The sequence below is a fragment of the Tamandua tetradactyla genome, chromosome 8, assembly GCF_023851605.1.
Source record: "Tamandua tetradactyla isolate mTamTet1 chromosome 8, mTamTet1.pri, whole genome shotgun sequence".
NCBI classification, from domain to species: domain Eukaryota; kingdom Metazoa; phylum Chordata; class Mammalia; order Pilosa; family Myrmecophagidae; genus Tamandua; species Tamandua tetradactyla.
Genome location: NC_135334.1, coordinates 55,734,857 through 55,747,216, shown reverse-complemented (window position 1 = coordinate 55,747,216; position 12,360 = coordinate 55,734,857). Strand labels below are relative to the sequence as shown.

Genomic DNA, 12,360 nt, shown 5'->3' with positions numbered 1-12,360 from the left:
GCTTGATAATGCCCTGATCTGGACATTTTCCTGGCCTCAAAACTGCAAGCTAATAAATTCCCATTTTTAAACCATCCGATTTGTTCCAACCCATCTCTTGAAGGACTAGGGTTGGTATAGCCCCAAGAACAAAGAATACACTTGGCACAGAGTGAGACATGAATTTAATTAGGACTTGAGAACAGGAGAAGATCTTTCCTGGTGGCAGCAGTCCCAAAAATGGAAATCAGCATGCTACAAGGGAGGCGGGATGCAAGGGACAGCTTATAAGGGTTTAAGATGGACATTCCATAGGGTATGAAAACAGCATTTCAGCAGGGTCTCATGACACAAGGGTTTGGAAATTTGTCATCAACAGTGATCAAGGGAGAGAAATTTTAAGGCTTTAAATGATAAGTTGTTGTGTTAGTTTGCAAGCTGCTGGAATGTGATATAGAAGAACTGGAATGGCTTTTAAAAAGGGAAATTAGTAAGTTAGAAGTTTACAGTTCTAAGAAGGTGAAAGTGTCCAAATTAAGGAACCAACAAGAGGTTACCTTCACTCAAGAAAGGCCAAACAGTGCTGGGTAGTCATGTGGCTAGCATCTGCTGGTCCCTTGCTCATGGGCTCCATTGCTTTCAGCCTGTGTTTCTGTGGGGATTCTGTGCTTTGCTTCTCCAGGGCTGGCCTTTATCTTTTGACTCCCCTTGGCTCTCTTCAGGTTCTGGATTACTTAACATCTCATGGTAATGTCTACTGGGCTCCAAACATCTCCAAACATCCATGTCTCTGTTCTCCAAATTTTGGCATCTATGTCAGCTCTGCTCTGAAGTTTCTGTCTGTTCTGTCATTTCTGCCCTGTCAGCTCTGAGGCACCTGTCAATTCTCTCCAAAATGTTTCCTCTTTTAATGGATTCCAGTAAACTAAACAAGACCCACCTGGAACAGGATCTCTGTGTAGATAACCTAATCAAAAGTTTCCAACCTACACTATTGAATCAGGATTAAAAGAAAAGGCTGCCACCACAAGACTGGATCAGGATTAAAACATGGCTTTTCTAGGATACATACTATTTTCACACTGGCACGGTGGTTGATGATATTGTGATGAAGAAATCAAGATTTAAGGGATGATATTGATTACTGAATCATTATATAGATATTTCTTTTTGTTTTCTGGTATTTTGGAGTATACACAGGGAAATACCCAAGATCTTTACATTATAATCCAGCTGCCTCGATCCATGATAATGATTGTAGAGCCCTTATCTTCTGCCCCTATGATTGTAAAAGCCTTATGACTGACTAACCTCATTTGTATTCAGTTATCCAGTTGTTAAAACTTTAAAATTTTATAATAATTAAAGACAGCCCCTAAAGTTTATTAATGAAGGGTCTTGGGCCAGCCCAGAATTAACACACCTCAAGTCCAAAGTAATCTTGATAAATGAGACTGAATCTAACCAAAATGGACCCACATGACATGCATAGTTGCTTAGACTTTAACCTGTACCTATATTTCATTCCACCATTTTTTAACATACATTCTGTGTGTTTTGACCACAATCACAAATTATACCTCACTGCAAGAATTTTTCATGTTATCTTTATAGCCATATCCACCCATCTGTCCTTCTCTAATCCCTGACAACCTCTAATCTTCTTCTAGCTTTATAATTTTGTTATTTTGAGAACATTTATATAAATCAAACTGCACGTATATAGACTTTTGAAATGCCTGTTTTTCACTCAGCATAATTCCCTTAAGTTCTATCCAAGTTGTTGTGTGTATCTGTAGTGTGTTCTTTATAATTGCTGTATGCCATGGTATGGATGAATCAGAGATTGTTTAACCATTCACCTTTTGATGGACATCTGGGTTATTTCTGGTTTTTGCTTATTATGAAAAAGATCTGATATCAATATTTGCATACATTTTTATGCCTAATTATTACATTTTTTAGAATAGTTGTAATGGGATTGAGTTTTTTAAAATTTCACTTTCCACATGCTCATTGTTTGTATATAGAAATGCAGTTCATTTGTGTGCGTTGATCTTGTATGCTGTGCTAATCCTTGCTGAATTCACTTATTAGTTCTAGGGTCTTTTTTGTTTTGTAGATTGTGCTAGTTAGATTCAGTTGTCAACTTGGCCAGGTGAGCATACCTAATCTTGTTGCTGCGGACATAAGCCAACGGTACGTGAACCTCATCTGTTGCCAATTACATCTGCAGTCGGCTAGGAGGCATGTCTGCTGCAATGAGTGATGTTTGACTTAATTGGCTGGTGCTTAAATGAGAGATCGCAATGTAGCACAGCCTAGCAGCTTGGCATTCCTCATCTCAGCACTTGCAGCTCAGCCCAGGCCCTTGGAGATGCAGAAAGAAGTCACCCCGGGGAAAGTTGTTGGAACCCAGGGGCCTGGAGAGAAGACCAGCAGAGACCATCCTGTGCCTTCCACGTAAGAAAGAACCTCAGTGGAAAGTTGGCTGCCTTTCCTCTGAAGAACCAACAAAATAAATCCCCTTTTATTAAAAGCCAATCTGTCTCTGGTGTGTTGCATTCTGGCAGCTAGCAAACTAGAACATAGATTCTTTGAGATTTTCTACTTAGAGAATCATGCCATCTGCAAATAAAAACAGTTTTATTTCCTTTTTTCCTATCTGAATACCTTTTATATTTTTTTCCTTCTCATATTTTGCCAACTAAAATTCCCAATACTTTGTTAAATAAGAGTGGTGGAGTGCTCGCTTTGGCAGCACATATTGAATTTATTGTTACAATGATACAGAGAATTTATTGTTTCAATGATACAGAGAATTTATTGTTTCAATGATACAGAGAAGATTAGCATGGCCCCTGTGCAAGGATGAAATGCAAATTCATGAAGTGTTCCATATTAAAAAAAATAAAAATAAGAGTGGTGGAAATGTTTTTCAATTGTATAATTTTCATTTTTTTAATATTCCTATTTCTCTCATGATATTTCTGTTTTTTTCAGATGTTTGAAGAGTTACTGTCCTTTGAAGTATTTTTATGATGTCTGCTTTAAAATTCATGCAAAATAATTCTGATATCTGATTCATTTAGATGTCCTATAAAAGTCCTATAAAAAAAAGTCCTGAAGTCCTATAAAAGAGGAAACATTTTGGAGAATGAGAGATTCAGAGAGAGCAGAGCAGAACGACATAGCCACAAGAAGCAGAGTCCACGAGTCAGCGACCTTTGGAGATGAAGGGGAAAATGCCTCCCGGGAGCTTCATGAAATGGGAAGCCAGAAGAGAAAATTAGCAGATAATGCCATGTTCGCCATGTGCCCTTCCAGATGAGAGAGGAACCCTGACCGTGTTCACCATATGCCTTTCCAGATGAGAGAGAAACTCTGACTGTGTTCACCATGTGCCCTCTCACTTGAGAGAGAAACCCGGAACTTCATCAGCTTTCTTGAACCAAGGTATCTTTCCCTGGGTGCCTTAGATTGGACATTTCTATAGACTTGTTTTAATTGGGACATTTTCTCAGCCTTAGAACTGTAAACTAGCAACTTATTAAATTTCCCTTTTTAAAAGCCACTCTGTTTCGGGTATATTGCATTCCAGCAGGTAGCAAACTAGAACACTAAGTTTCTGGGAAAGCAACCTCTTCATCTCTGGAATTTCCTTTGTCAGGAGTTTCTTTTGATCTTTCTGGTGAACCAGGACCACACCTGATAATTCCTATGCTAATGAGATGACAGGCAGAGGCAGTGGCCCTGCAGTCTTAGGCTGGGGGCTGGCTGCCTGAAAGACCCACCATGTGGTTCAGGGTTTGGGACTTTGAGCCACAGGATATCAGTCCATCTCCCCAACCTCTGGGATGAAGGGATGCTGCACAATAAATTCAATACCTGGACATTGATTCTATCAATCATGCCTATCTAATAACACTCTATATAAACTCAGGACACTCAAAGCCCCAAGGAGTTTTCATGATTGAGCAAATACATCTCTGTGCTGGGAGGGTGATGCATTCTGACACCCTATGGGAAGTCTTACCATCCTTGCTCTGTATCTCTATTCCTTGCTTCTTCTAATTCATATCTTTTTACTAATTTGTATCTTTTTTAAAACTATAGTTTAAGTGTAGGACTTTCACTGAGTTCTGGGAGTAGTTGTAGTGAATTATCAAACCTGAGGGCATCTTGGAAACCCTCACATTTGTAACCAGTTGGTCAGAAGTGCAAGTGGCCTGCATTGCCCATACACAAATGATTTTGAATAATTGATAATCACAATTAAAAGCATGCATCCAAGCATATATTTTGTCCCTATGTTCAACTAAGCCAAGAACCTAGGTCAGGAGCTAGGTCTGTCCATTGAAATATTTGAGCCTGACTGATATCGTGAAGCACCTTAACTTGGTCCTTTGAAATATTTAGGTCATTTATCACTGTGCTGGACTTAGTGACATAAAAGGAACACTGTTCATGGGTAGTCAGGGTATCTATAGCCCATCTTTTTTTGCATGACCACTGATGCTAAGCTGGCGTGAAGAGCTTTGAAGGTGGCATTAAAACTCTTAAACCTTAGATTTATTTATAACTACTCACTTCAGGTCTTATGCTCCTATAGAAGGTGATTGGTGATCATGAAAGAGTTGTGAACACTGTATTTCCATTGGTCAAGGGATTGGAGATATTATGCTCCTTTTCAGTTTTGCAGCTCCATGTACAAAAGATCATGTACTTTAGCTTTCTAACTGGCACTTAGGGTAGACAATATATCCAAGATCACAGGATCCAGATCAATTTACAAAGAAGATGCAAGATAATTCAGACAGTGAACAGCAGGATCTGATAGCCCACAGGAGTGTGCTATAGTTTTCTATTGAACCATCCCAAGAAAGATTGTCCTTGATCCTTGATCATAAAATACATCTGGTTTCATTAGATTTTACCTGATTATTATTCACATAGGTGCAGCAAGAATGGTGACTTAGCATTTGGAACTTTCAAAGTTTGCATTGTTAATAGTTGTTGTTTTAAATATAGTTATTGCAGGATGGTACGATGGTGGCTCAATAGCAGAATTCTCGCCTGCCATGCCGGAGACCAGGGTTTGATTCCTGGAGCCCAACCATGAAAAAACAAAAAAGATTAAATATAATTATTGCGACAAACTGAAAGCAGATCGAAATTGAAAGTAAAATGAGCACTTGAAGGCAAATTTGACACATTGATAGTTTGAATGTTCAATGCAATTTATTTGTTAGCTTAATTGTAAATTGCTATTTTAGTTCTCTGGGCTGTTCAAAGCAGATAACATAAAATGAGTCGGCTTAACAATGGAAATTTATTAGCTTATGGTTTTGAGGCTGAGAAAAATGTCCAAATCAAGGCATCATCAAGGTGATTCTTCCTTCCCAAAGACCAACTGCTAGCAATCCTTTACTACTTTGCCGTATGGTAAGGCACCTGGTGGCATCTGATGGATTCTCCCTTCTTTTCTGGGTTTCTTTGCTTTCAGCTTCTGGCTTCCAAGACTTTCTCTCGAGATATTAAGAAAACATCAAGAAGATCTTGAAGACATCATGTTGAGTGAAATAAACCAGACATAAAAAGACAAATATTTTATGATCTCACTGATATGAAATAATTAGATTAAGCAAACCTATACAGTTAGAATCTATAACAGATTAACAAGGGCTGGGCTGGGCAAGAGAATAGGGAGTTAAGGATTAAAATGCATGTAGTTTCTATTTGGGATGATGGAAATGTTTTAGTAATGGATGGCGGTAATGGTGGCACAATGTTGTGAACATAATTAACAGCACTAAATTATATATTTGGATGTGGTAAAAGGGGGAATTTTAGGTTGTATATATGTTACTAGAATAAAAAAAAATTAAAAATCCATGGAACTTGCATATCAAACAATAAACCCTAAATCAAAACATGAATTATAGTTAACAATACAATTATAAAAATATGCCTTCATCAGTTGTCAAAAATACACCACACCAATGTAAGATACTAATGACAGGGTGATATATGAGAATCCTGTATCTAATGCATAAAAATACCATATATCAGCAATAGTCCAAACAAAACCTAAAATCATTTCTTATCAGCTCATTCAGTCATAGATAATTAATCCTGTTACACTCGACCTTGTGTTTGCAATCTCATGAATCCATCAGCAACTTCACTAGAATTCTAGAGATTCTGCTCCAGTCCAGTAGTATGGTCTCAAAGTTATTAAGCCTGTCCCCCAGAACACTTGGCATAGTCACTTCCAGGGTCTCTGAAATACTTTTTTGTTGAAAATGAAAACATTCTGTCCTTCAGCTGTTTGACAAGTGTTTTTAGGGAAGCATCTGAATCAAAACTATCTGTAGACAGCAAAAGACCTAAAATGACCATGGTTAACTTATTACAGTTTCTTAAAAGTGAATGATTCAATGAGAAGTCATTAAACACTATTTTAAGAATAATTGAAATGATAACCAATAAATTTTACTACTATTGTCTGTATCAGGGAGATAAGTACTAGGACATCTCATGGACAGTGAAGATGTTGATAGATCTCTAGGAACTTTGTATATTTATGAAGTATTTATATTAATATCATTTTACCTATACAAATTTAGCAAATAAAAGATTAGAAAATCCTTTCAAATTTGACAACATTTCCCATACAATTCATTACATATCAAACAAACCTAACTATTTTTAGTGTCTCTTTTTGGCAAGGTGAAAGACCAAATCCCTTGTGATTTCCAAGGGCCCTCTGGAAAATCTCAAGCAGTTTGAGATCAAGAAGATGTCACATTTAGGGTTTGGTTTTGGGAAAACAAAATGTCAAAAGTTGTCAGGTTTTTGGAGATTTTGTTAAATAAGATCACGGGTCACTATGAAAAATAATTGGTTCCTATTTAAGCAAAGTGATGATAAAATATTTCAGAAGTAAATAGAGGAGATAACAGGACTGTAAAAAAATGAATTAGTTCTTTCAAAAGTGAGAAAACTTGTTCTCTAACACAATAAAGATTCATAAGGTCAATATGAAGCCCAGGAGATTATTCTGATTAGACACAGAAACTTTGCTTTCCAGAAAGAGTACTCAGATGGTTAAGAAAAACCTTTTACAATCTTTTACTAAGAGCAGGGCAATAATTCAAGAAAATTTTCTCATTAACAAAGAGAAAAGCAAATTCCTGTTTTGCATGAAGATGCGTATAATGAGAAAACTTTCATAAATCGTATATGACTATCAAATCTTAGGTAACCTTGACTATGACAAATAATATTCCATTTCTGCAAACTTTCCACAACTTTCCATATCTATTCAGATTTTGTGAATCTAAATTCCAGTCTCTCATTTTATTTTAGTACAAAACTACTCTCTTTTTCATTAACAAAAATATATCCTGTACAACTTACACATTTAATTTGCCAAAAAGATCTTGGAAACTGTCTTCCAGCTGACATCCTACAAAACACAGCTTCCTCGAAATAAAATTTGTGAGAATAAAAACGCAATCTGATTAAACACAGATTTACATTTTTACCATCTTAAACATCAAGTACATACACTGTTAGTTTATTTGATTAGTGAACTTGTAAACTTAAGGAAGTACATACCCAAATAGACAAAAGTGTACATTCGTATTGCACTTTATGTTGATAACGTAGAAAACATAGCTGTTTTTATTTAATTAACAATATCAACCTAGTCCTGTTTATCAAAGATTTACATAAATTACATACACTTGAATTTTTAAAAAACACATGGGTTTAGTTCTACAAATATACTTTTTCCTTTTGAAGGTTGAAAGAAAATATTTATTAAGTGTATTTATAGTCCGTGCATTCATACATCATAATTTTTAAAATAGTGCTGTGTACAATAACATTTATTGTTTTTTTTTAGAGAACTTGTAGTTTTAAGGAAAAATCAGTCATAAACTATTGCATTCCTGTATAAAAACCCTATTATTAACACTTGCATTAGTGTTATACATCTTTTACAATTCATGAAAGAACATTTTTATAATTGTACTATTAATCATTTTTCATTAGAAGTATTAGTTCAGTTTCCTTAATTCCTGGGACTTTACGAATATTAATTTATATGTATATAAGTGCTTATTTATTGTTAAGCTAATTTGAATAGAGCTCTTTTAAAGAGTTTTATGATTAATTCGGTAATACTACCTAGAATTAGGAAAATGTCATATATCAAACATACAGTCACAATTTGAGAACTATAGCTTTAACTTAAAATTTTTCAGCCATGAGTCATCAGATACAGAAACACATGAACACTGAAAACATAGAAATACAAAAACTCACTAGTTTATATAAAAGAGCTGACTTTCCATCCTTGCCCAAGTCTTGCATTTGTTTCAGAATTGTATTTCTGGCAGATGGAACAAGTTGAAGTTAATTGCTTGATATGAGGACTAAAGACTTCCCATCGACAATTGGGGAGAAGATTTTTAAGATTATCTTTGCCCTGATGTGTAGTCTTATAGAGGCTCTGTCCTGTTTTTTAGGCCTTTTCTTGACCCTCAATTTTGTTTTTGTTTTTGTTTTCTCACATGGGCAGGCACCAGGAAGACCCTCATTGTACTGTGGAAACCTGCAGGTCTCTTTCCAAATCAGTCCAATCATCTTTTATCATTCAGGATTTAGTATCTGGGTTTTTGTACCAACATATGTACAAGCTGATATAGGTCAGGTAACCCTGGAACATGTGCACCCCCAAATTTTAAATTCTTCTATGAATATTTGCTGGTCTTGTTTGGGAAAATCTTGAATTACAGCTCTTAATTCAATTCGGGTCTGTGCTAGTTTGAGACTGTACCCCAAAAAGGCCCTGTTCTTTAATTCTGATTCAATATTGTTGGGTGGGATCTTTTTGATTACGTTGTTTCCATGGACATGTGACTACCCAATTGTGGATGGCATCTTTTGATTAGGTGATTTTCATAGAGATGTGTCTAGACCCATTCAAGGTAGAGTTACTTACTGGAGTCCTTTAAGAGGGAACCATTTTGGATGAAGCTTCAGAGTTGATACACACAGACATTTTGAGATTTAGGAAGAAAATACCTCCCAGGGAAGCTGTTTGAAACTAGAAGCCAGCCACATGCCTTTCCAGATCAGCCTTTTTTGAGTCAAAGTATCTTTCCCTGGATGCCTTAGTCTGGATATTTTTATGGTCCTAGAGTTGTAAATGTGTAACTTAATAAATTCCCTTTATAAAAGTCAACCCATTTTTGGTACCCTGCATTTCTGGCAACATTAACAAACTAAAACAAAGGGCAAATACCAAAAGTATTTGAAAGAAATAAATGGGAAAAAGGACTCTTACCTGTAAGAAATATTAATAAATTCTAATGATCAAATGACCAAAGCTATGGATGGACTTCTGAGAGAAATGCCAATATCATTTAATACATACCCAATGTTCTATGTTGCTAAATATAAGAATAAATTGGTCACTTTTCCCTACATTTCCTAGGCTATTGCTACATGACAATGTATGTTGCAGTAATGATAATATTTAAAAGCAGTAACTTTGGTAATCTTGAAAATTTGGTTTTCTAGCAGTGTTACATTTCCTTGGAGCTGTTTTAATGCATAAGGAAATTCAATTTTTTTTTCAGCTTTGCTCATGTTATTCAAATAAATGAACTAGTGCATATATGTTTAAAAAAACATTTTAAGATGGTGCTAATGTCAATAATAGTGCCCATGCATGAGAAATGAGATAGTAAAATCTAATATGTAATAATAATAATAGGATCTATTATTATTGAGCAACTATTATGCAACACATGTGCTGGGTATTTGCCTACATTATTTCATTTCATCCTTAATACAATCACACAAATCGATCATTATTCTACCAGTTTTTCAGATCAGGAAAATGAGGTTTGGAGAAGTTTGGGTACCTTGCCCAAGTTTATATATTTTGTAAGTGAATAAATTGGGACTCAAATAATGGATTTAATGTTTCTAAAATTAGTGAGCGTCCCACTAATTTTATGTCCTCAAGAATATGGGGTAAACTTATGGAACTCTGTATTGGAGGCAATTTGTAAAAGTTTCAAAGTCCATTTGTTGATTCTTATGATGATTCAGCTTTGTTATAGTGCTTCCAAAGAAAAAAACTGATTATTAAGGGATGTGTTTTTTCATCTCATAGATGAGTGATTACATATTACTGATTTTTCAAGTCAGATTACCCAGGATAGATTCTTAGCCCCACTTACTAGTTACATAATTTTTGGCAATTTCTTATGCACTCTGCCTCATCTTTCATCTTTGAAATGGAAACATTAACATTACTTATTTTGTAGGTGCTTGTTAAAATAAATTTAGGAAATACATGAAAATGCTAGCACACAGTAGATTGTCAAATGAAAGTTCACTGTTATTATAATATACATATTCATTCTCTTTAGAGAATATATAAAATACCAAAATGAAATAAATTTGAGATAATAGCTGTCATCACTCATCTAAATCTTTTATGGGCTATGCATTGGTTGTTTATCTAAAAGCTATTTTCTTCTCTCTTTTTCTTTGAAGGCAGTGTCTGCCTCCTATGATAGAGGTTTCAACGTGCCAGGCAGTCATGCTGCCATGCAACTAGAGCATGCGCATGTGTCCTGTTCCCAACCAACAGAACCTGGAGACAAATCTTGGAGACCTGAAGCTGTCTTCCTTCTGGGAAAGGAAATTATTTTTTCCTATTAAAAAAAGAGGAACAGAAGGAGACGTTGCTCTCCTTGTTCTTTTGGATTGTGAAGGTTTTGTTGCTGGAACAACAACAAAATCTTGAAGTGACTGGTATGAAGATGAACGCGGAGGAAAGCAGAGCTGAAACACTGGAAAGCCATGGTCCTTGTTGGCATTACTGGCCATATGGCACGCCAGTACCTAGTACCTAGTACCGCCTTTACTCTTGATTTCTCTGTAATGTGAGATATTTTGTTACCATAAAGTTTAAGCCACCTTTAGTTGGGTATTTTCTTATCTGCAATTGAAATCACACTGATTCATAGACTTTAATCATCTAATTTTATAATAATACTACAAAATATGTAACAGAATAATGGCAGATTCAGGCTATGAACCACATCTATCTGGCTCCAAAGCTAAAGTTCTTAATCATTCTGCTATATTGCCTCATCCATTCCTTCAAAAATGACTCCAGACTATTCTTTATAATTCCAATTTAGCACAATGACTTTTATCCCAGTAGAAACTTAATAAATGTTTGCAGAATTGAATTTATTTAAATTAAATTCTTCTTCACAGTGAAACATTAACCTCATTCCAGAAAGATAATGCAGCAATCAAAAACCCATCAAGTTTAGGATTTTTTAATATTCATGTCTTTCTGAATTCTTTCTCTCCCCAAAATCCAGATTTCTAGATATGTAGTCTCTCAGCCAAAGGAAAGTATTAATGTGACATAAGCAGTACCAGATCCAACTCCAGCTGTCTTTACTGTTTACTCATACCCTTCCAAATAGAAAATTCACAGGGAGATGGACAAGGCAGCCTAAGTCACCTCACTCTGGGAGATAGCCTAAAGCCATTTCTTAAAATCTTAAATGATGCCCAAGGAATGTTGCTATGTACCTCACATCTCCAAGATTTTGATCTCCAGGGTTGTAGCTTCCTCATCTTTTTCTTCCATGAGGTTCTCCTTCTTAGTAGATAAATATTCTTTTTATCTAGAAAATGTTTATTTTTGGTATAGCTATTTTAAATCAGAATAAAATCCCAGAGGTTATTTGAAGCCAGAAAAATAATTATACTTAATGCAGAGCTCTATTTTAATCTCTTTAGTTCAATCTCTGAGAAAGAAAACCCTTTTATGAGTCTCAGTCTCTCTTCTCCTCTCTTAACCCCCTTCCTCCGTCCCTGTCTCTCTTTCTTTTTTTAAGAATATGGAAAAAGGCTCATCTCTATCCTTCAGGAACTCACATTCTAATGTGGAGACAGCTGTGATAGCAAATAATAATGCTACGTGGTATGTGAAATCCCTTAGTTGTGTATGAACTCTAGCGGAAACACAAACAAGAAACAATGAACTGTTTCAGGGGTTGTGGACAGGTGCCTGCAGCTTTTCAGATCTATACTAAATCTTGAAGTTTGAATAAAAAGAGAAAAGCAAAGTCTACTTTAGAGAGGGAACAGCATGAGCACAGTCATGTGAAAGAGCAAGGAGTATTTTTCAGTGACTACAGAGTAGATCAGTGTGGTTAGAGAATAGCACGGGTGTGGGCAAGAAGTAGAAGTTGAGGCTGGAAAGGAATGCAGTATTCAGTTCTTCCTGCTTTCTCTACTTTGTCACTTTCTGTCCCACAACAGACATGA

The 12,360-nt window shown here is 35.7% G+C and overlaps 1 long non-coding RNA gene and 1 other non-coding gene across 4 annotated transcripts in view; both read left to right on the top strand.

Annotated features, from left to right (window-relative positions):
• The window catches only part of LOC143644391 (uncharacterized), a 31,147-nt gene extending 19,872 nt beyond the window's left edge, over positions 1 to 11,275 (top strand). For 2 of the 3 annotated variants that reach the window (XR_013156664.1, XR_013156665.1), the window contains one exon: positions 3,072 to 3,553. This is a non-coding gene — a long non-coding RNA (uncharacterized LOC143644391). Of the gene's footprint in view, positions 1 to 3,071; positions 3,554 to 10,560 lie in introns of those variants that run through there. The other variant, XR_013156666.1, reaches the window with a different exon arrangement.
• Positions 2,781 to 2,885, top strand: LOC143645372 (U6 spliceosomal RNA). The gene has a single exon (XR_013157091.1). It is a non-coding gene; the product is annotated as a U6 spliceosomal RNA (small nuclear RNA).
• Positions 11,276 to 12,360: the final 1,085 nt, after the last annotated feature.